Genomic DNA, 8,317 nt, shown 5'->3' on the forward strand with positions numbered 1-8,317 from the left:
CACGCGCGCGGGCAGTTACACAATTTGCATGTTTACACGTGACTGTCGAACGTTTGCCCCGGGTAAACGTCGTGAATACAGGCTGCCGGTGGGTAGGAGAGAGAAACGTTTTCCTCCAACCTCTCCCCTTTCTCTCCCCGCGCGGTCGAGAGGCCAATATCGAATCCCACGTGGTAGTTGCACGTGCACAACGATGCACCGATTCACGATGCACGTAACACGGTAACGCGCAGCGCATCGTGCGCTTAAAGTGTGTTCCGTGTGTAAGCGCATTAAATATCCGCGGTCGCAAGATGCACGCTGCAGACCGCATGCCATGCACCTGTAGTCTGCACCGAGTGCCATCGTCGTCGAGTGAGAAACTGCACGAATCGCTGCGTATTCCCGAAAACGCGATAAATAATTCGGTAACGGGCAGGACTGGAACTCGGATCAGCCCAGTAGTAGGGTAGGTAGGGTAGTTTTAACGAGGACGAGAGAAAGGGAGAAAAAAAAGAGAGAGAGAGAGAGAGAGAGAGAGAGAGAGCGCAATCGATCGCGTGAAAAGTGAACTCTAACGCGATACTATCGACACATATTTATACACGCGTCTCCGCGACGCACCCTTGGATCGCGATAACGCGTTATCACGACCCCGCGCGCGACGATCCGTGTGGGGGAGGGAGGGGTGAGGGTCGCGCTGAACAATGGCCGCGTGATTAATTACTTCGAAAGCGCCAGAAAGCTAGAAGTGATGGATGTTGTTCCGCGCGCGCGCCAGATGCCCCGACCGCCAAAGTATAATCGCGCGGATGCAAGTGGCCGCACGGTTGATCCGAGAAGATTATCGCGCGCGGCGGGGAAAGAAGCGCGAAGTAAAACCGCGTCAGGAAATAAAGCGCGTACCGATTCGCCGCGGCTTACTCATGGAGAAAACAGCGTTTTTCCTCGTTCCGACGACGTAGTCGGGAATTCACGATCTCTTATGCAAAATTCGATAATGAGAGACTCTCGCCCCTCCTGATTTTTATTAATATCCAATTTATCATTTTTCACAGCCATAAATTTACATTATTATTATTATTATTTATTATTTATTATAACGCTCTTCTCCGCTGGAAAGCGTTATATAAATTTACGTAAAATTAATATTGATGAATGTGCTACGACTCATGTAATATATTTTCTTTCTGGAAAAGAAAAAGAATACCTAAGGAGAAACAGGCAAAAAAATACAGATAAGCGAAGAAAGTTGGAGAGAGAAAGACAGAGAGCTACGGCTGATACGCTTCTGATTTCATCCGAGAAATGGAAGAAACCCGAGAGATCTTTGGGCGGAAACTGCTCTGCTTAAACATTCTTCTTGTAATTCTCGGATTACGAAATGGAAACTGCCCGAATGACAGCAAGGCGCATGTGTGTGCGCGCGTCGTCGTAAATTATTCGGCTTTATCGAGCAACAACGGATTTCGTGGCCGCGTGCGCGTTGGACATCGTGGGCCCAGTCGATCGACACAAGCTCGTTATCGCGCGCGTCATGGCGACATCGCGATTAGAAAAACGTAAATATTTGCATCCGTATAGTGGGGACTAATCGACCGCCGGGCTACCGGCGGCGCGACGGCGAGTTACGAAACGCAAATCGGTATTTACCGAAAATCCTAAGTGGAACAAACACGTTTTTTTCGTGAGAAACTCTGGGTCGACTCTGGAGATAACGAATGGAATTTAGAAACGTCTATTTTCGGGCGGCGCGACGTCGAAAAAGTCGACATGACATATCGCCGCCTCGTTAATTAAATTCTTATTGACTCTCGGCAGCGTATCGATTCATTCTGCCCGAGCGATTATGCGTGTCGCGGCCGTGAATAGAGTATTATTACAGAGTAAAAAGATCCTCTGTTGACGTAGTAGTATAATTAAGTCTTTTGAGCGTGCAAAAAAAAATACAAATGTCTTTGGCGATTAACTCTCGAATGAAATTTCTCGTAGCTCGAGCGAGCCGTTGCTTTTTGTCGATACCTTCGGAAAGCGCTCAACCGCCAATTTGCTTATCATTAAGATTAAACTCTCGGCGGAGCACACAAACATTCAGCGAAACATTCAAAAGGCGTTTCTCGAGAACTGTACGTGTTTCGACAGACGAAGCAATATATTATTATGAAGAGAGACGAACCGCGTGTGCCGAGAGGATCGATATCGAGTGTTCTTATGTGTGTCTCGGGTCGACCCTGTATACCGGGTCCCTTCCTAGCTCCAATCTTGGCCACTACGCGACGTACATACAAACACCGGAAATGCGCTCCTTTAACCCAATCGTCGCGCGCACCGCGCCGTTGCGTTGTAAGACGTGTGTACAACCGAAGTCATTGTTTATGGTTGGCCATTAGCCGGGGCCTCTTTAGCCGGGGCGTCGAGTTGCATGCGCGCGCGACTTTCGTATGTGCGTGCACATAATGCACCACCATGCTTTATGGGATAATATAACGTTAGAAACGAGAGCTTGAATTCTCGGCGGTATGCAAAGTGTCTGGCGGTACTTGGAGCGCGATACTGCATTTTTTTATATTCCCAGGCGTATAATTCCGCCGACTGCATACATGGTATTATTAAAGCGACGGGGTGGGAAGGCGGGGGAAAGGAAGGTAAGGAAGGAAGAGGGAGGACGGGGAGAGCCCCCGGGACGCGCGCTCCTCGAAGGAGAAGTCCGCCGATGAAATAGACGGAGTATGCATCGAAAAGCAGGACGCGGACGGGCGGAAGCCGCGCGTCTCTCGCGCGACGAATTTAATTAATGAAGATCGCGCGCCGCACACGTCGTTCCGCGTATTAAACGTCTAAGAATGTATAATACGTGACCGACCGGGGAGAAATGAAGGATAATACGGACGGCCGTCGCGCTGGGTGGCGGTGGACGCGTACTGTTGGCCCGGTATTACGATTCCTATACGCGGTTGTGCGATTCCAGCATTCGGGATCCACTCTTTGCACCTCGCCGCGCTCCATTTCCCTTTAAAGTATTACGACTAAAGTATTGCGACGTGCGCGAGTGCGTGTCTATGTGTTGGACTGAAAATTTCAAGGGCCACTCAGCGTCGAGGCGGCGCGGCGCCGCGCGAGTGCCGCCTTAACAAACGAAAAATATAGATCTCTAAACACATCGATTAGCGTTGTGAATTTACGCGCTCCCGCAGCCACACATTAAAGATGCAACGTCGAGACTGAGCGGCGTAAATACGCAATGGCAACCCTGCAGCTAATGTAACGGCATTATAAATAAGGTATCAGAGTCAAAGGCATCTTGTACACGCCTCGTTTTTTAATAATGAAGTTACCGTCTAGTTTCTTTTCCCGAAACTACGGTCCTCGCGGAGTCTTAAATAATTCCGAGTGGCTTCATAAATAAATCGATTATTGCGCAGAAGAGGGTACGAGTCAGCTGCCTTGTTATGCCTTACGAATTCGCGTGATTCAAAAAGATAAGTTATTATTTATTATACCGGCAGGTATTGCATATCAAATTTGGAAATAGATAATGATTAAACATTGAACCTGTTGTTTGCGTTCTTACTCGTAATTCTTACGGCGTTAATAATAAGTAATTGCGGAGGGATTTCTTATCACGATAATCCGCTGAAACGGATTCATTCAGATATATCGCGCGGATGATGAGAACGGCGCTCGATTCGTTCATTTCGGTCCGACGATAAACTAGTTGACAGTAAAATTAAATTTTAAACGGTTATTAGTACTGCTATTCGCTCGACGATTATTTGCACCCCTTCAAGCATCTGAGCCTTCGACGATAATCATCGTCCACCGATCCGTTCCTCGCTGCCCTTTGTTTGCACGCCTATACGACTTAATTTCGTTACCAACGGAGACGCCAAGACGCATAGGCGATACTTTTTTCTGTTTGTTCCTTTTTGATTTACGGCGCCCACCTGACCGGCATTTGCATTGAAAAATATTTTTGCCGTCCGTCCGAAAATTCCGTCCAGCGGAGCGCACACACATTCAACCTCCCGAATTTTATACCTGCTCATGGAAAACAAGCGACAAGGGCAATCGGCTTTGCACGCCCCGCTCGCAAAAGCCCGTTCCAATTGGATATCCTTGCAGGCGTGGCGACCACGATAATTGCTGTCCCGAAAGTGGACACATTGACTAGAAGGAGCAGTACGACGGATTCTTTGAAAACATTTTTCGAATATTTTCTTTTCTCTGTTTACTCGGCACCTTCCACTTCGCTCCCCGATACCCGACCTTCGAAAATGCATTCTGTTCTTCCCCGATGTTCGTTGAACAACAAGACTATAGAAAACACAAGGACAATGACTAGATATATGAATTTATCCGATTTATATATTTTTCTTCTGAAATTAATTGCTCAGACGACACCAGGAGGTTCATTCCGAGAGAGCGCAGTAACGAATCGCCTGTGTATAATTATTTTACATTGTTATTTACATTTTTTTTCTTTATCTCCTGTCTTAGACTGTAAATCAACACCTCAACTCATTCGCAAAATATGTCAAGGTAGATATTTATTAAGCGTTTGTCCGAATCGGTGACACGGTGATCGATGGCGCGCGCGAACAATCATCAATAATTGCGATTCACGCGTGTGGCATGTAGCGCGTGTATCGTATCGATCTTTGTAACTCGTTGCTCAATCATATTGTTTGCCACTGATGGGAGTATCGTTCATCGCCGATTCTTCGATCGCGGTCTGTGTTATTGCTGCAAGATGCGCGCGATGACGCACGGTGCTCGAATAAACCGCGCGAGTCCCATGTCGCGCGCGTGATCCCGAACGAAAAGAAAATATATCGCAAGCGGGATGGGGGGGGGGAGAAAAAAATATTTTCTCGCTCGCTTTCCAGGCCGTCTGGCCCGGCGGTGCGCTGAACGCATCGGTTACTGGCCGACGAGTGGTCTATAAACCAACTCGAAACTCGCATTTTCGACATCGCCGCGCCATACGAACGCGAAACGCGACGTTATCGGGTTATACCTGATAAAAATCATGCGCATGAAATGAATAAACTGCGTCGCGAAGAGTCATACGCTAAGTGTCAAAGTCAGCATTGTTAGTAGATAAATAGATTTCATTTAACTACAGTTCCAAAAGCCAACAAGTGAGCTTGGTTTACAAATATAAACACTCTCATTATACCTTCCTTACTTATCGCGTGCTATTTTTCTATGTTCCTTCTTAATTATATCCTCTAAATACTAATAAACAACACAATCCTTATACAACGAAACTTATTATTTGCGCGCTAAACTCGAAGCCTAATCCACTTCAGCAAAAAAAGCTAAGGAGTGGACTTGATTTACAAATATAAACACACTCATACCTTTCTTACTTACAATGCGAGAATGTTAACATTATCCTGTTCATCATTCTATACTTTTCCATATTTCCTCTTAATATATTCTATCCCTTAAACACAAAACAAATACCTTGCTTTGTCTCTAAAAATAACATCCCTCGAATTTTAAAACTTACAACACTTGTATCCTAAATCCAAATTTTCTCATCCTGTTTTCCTACAATATTTTTATTTCGATAAAATATAATACAAAATACAACGCTTAATGTTTAAATAACATTTTTGTTTTATGATAAATCGAATAGGTTGAGATTAAAATAAAACTGTGAGTACATCACGCGTGTTCTGCAACCAAAGTTATTTGTCTTTCGTTTCACGTCTTGATATATTTAAAGGGTTAAATCGAATTAGTTCGGAAAGGGACGTTCCGAGACCTTTCGAAAAGTAGGGTACCGAATAATTCGCGTTATTTGTGTCGCTGATAGCTCATCGAATATTTCGTCGAGGTAACGTCGAGCGGAAGCGCGGGGGCTAGTACTTTGCGTCCTTTATTTTTACGCGCGCGCGTCTGTCCCCGACTCCCGGAGGCGGATATAAAGTCGAAAGCTCGGAGCGATATTTCCAGCCTGGTTCGGCGTCGTCGCCGTGCGGCCGCGGGGACTTGCAGAAAATTACACGCTCCTTTGTCTATGCAAGACAATTCAGTCGCTTTCGCATTCAAAGCGTGACCAATAGCTAGCGAGAGGCGCCGGAACTCCGTAAGATGTGGGTTTTCGTCGGAGTTAGCGAACGCGGCGTTCCGCCGGCGAATACAAATCAGGTCATCCTCATCCTATATGCGGCCGCCGCCGTATACCTATGTGTACGTACACACACCTCGGCTTCCTCCCACCCGCCTCCCACCCGTCTTGCGCTCTTCGCCCCGGTGTACCTGTCCGTTTCTGTCCACCCGCTACCGACCGCGACGTACCGGAAGTCACCGCAACGAATGTGCGGCCACCTACGATCGATCGAGGATCTCCTTCGACGCGACGGGATCGTTTACTCCGTTTCGCTCTTTCGCGAGAAACAAGGCAACGTCAGTGTGGTCCACCTTTTATGAAAAAACCGAGACCGATACTTTTCTCCTCGAGAAGTGTTCAGAAGCTCTAAGCCCAAGTTTCGACGAATCTATCCCTCCCGTGTATCTTGGGTATATATGTCTTTGCCGTCACGACGATAACGATCTGCAATTGCCCCATCGCCGCGCAGAGGCTCTCCTCCGCCTTTCACGTCCGCCAAATTATCGGGCTTAATTGCGAGGAAGATTCGGCCGGATTTCGAGCGACCTGATCTCGCTCAAACCCCCTGCATCATTAAAGCGATTCAGGGCCCGTGAATCCGCGGACGCGGAAATTAGGTCGCAACCGCCAATAAGAAGGCGCCAATTTGATCTCCCTTCGTCGGGGTCTTAACAACTTGCCATTATTAACAGAAGTAACGAACGTATCCCGTATTACAGATCTTAATTGATAAGCAAGGAGACATCTTAATGAATCTATACGTAGCCGCTACAAATCTAAATGTCATCCGGCATAATAAAAATGCTCTGCAAATCCAAGTGTGTTATTTTTACATCTAAAAATGACACATTTGACCGAAGCTCTTTATACATGTTTCTTGCGTCATTTAACGTTTAATCGTACTCAATTAAAAATTAATACGTTCAATCGTGATTTGAATGACGATACGTTAATGATGTAAATGTAGAATATTTAATTCTAGACCAGAGGTTGGCTAAACGTATATGCCAGCTGTTTACATGTATATTAGTTGTCGAGTTAGCGATATCTATTGTCTGTACGTTAATGATGTAAATGTAGAATATTTAAAGACCAGCTGTTTACATGTATAGTTGTCGAGTTAGCGATATCTATTGTCTATGCTCTGCTTTATTTATTACGTTAAAGTTATTCTTGTTCGAAATTCATGATACTACATAAATACGTCAAATCACGCGATTTAAAACGGCAAGAAGAGCTTCAGACAATATAAAAATTACATCGCTAATTCCCGCTCTTATTCACACTCCTGCCGATCGTTACGAGCGCGACGCGGCGTGGCATCATTGTCCCAGTAAGTTGCTGCCAAATTTCCGTTGGCGATTCGGCAATAAATAGTCGCGCCATTGAGGGGTCGGCGCCGCGGAGGGTCGAATCAAGGATCGAGACTACAGTCGACACGCAGTGACGGTTTCGTTAGCGGCCGTTCCGTTTAGCGGCAACTTCTCTTTGGGCGAAACGTCACAAATCTGCGACCGTCAAAGTCGCGTTTCCGCGTCAAAATGGCGTTCCAAGCGAAGTGATGAGCCCCGTCCGTCGCGATAAATCTCAGGGGTGATTGATCAACCGGATCAATTCCGCGAAAGATCCCGGATAATCCCGGCTCTGTCTCTCTCTCGCTCTCTTTCTCTCTCTTCCCGCTCGATACCCGTTCGCGCAATAATCGCGCTTATTTTAGTCCGGCAAGTTGTTTTTAACGCGATTAACGCGCAAATAACACACCACGTATATATTTTTACGCCGGCGTAAAATCCATATACTTCTTTTCCTCCTTCGTGATCCGCCGCGCGCGTCAATTCGACGCAGTTTACTAATAATAATGTTTATCCGCCTTGGAGTGAATCGCCGCGATTTTTTTTAAATGGGCACGCACACTCGCGCGCAACATGCACCTGCAAATAACATCGACATGCCGTGCGTGCGTGCGTGTCGATTATTTTCACGGTGACGTAACGCGCGCGCCAACGCTGCAACGTTTAATTGCAACAGCTATAAATACATGCACGGCGTATTTTTAATTCGCGCGGGGAGGGAGAAGGAAGGAGAGGAAGAGGGAGAAAGGTAGACGAGAGATGAAGACATTTCCTCCGCAGCCGGCGTGTGTGTGCCGTAATGCGCGAGCAAACGCGCAGCAAACTCGGTAGACGTTATTTCGTTGCCGATTCAGCTTCCCCCCTC

Source organism: Temnothorax americanus, unplaced genomic scaffold (genome assembly GCF_048541705.1).
Source record: "Temnothorax americanus isolate GAGA-0224 unplaced genomic scaffold, ASM4854170v1 Scaffold12, whole genome shotgun sequence".
Taxonomy (NCBI): Eukaryota; Metazoa; Arthropoda; class Insecta; order Hymenoptera; family Formicidae; genus Temnothorax; species Temnothorax americanus.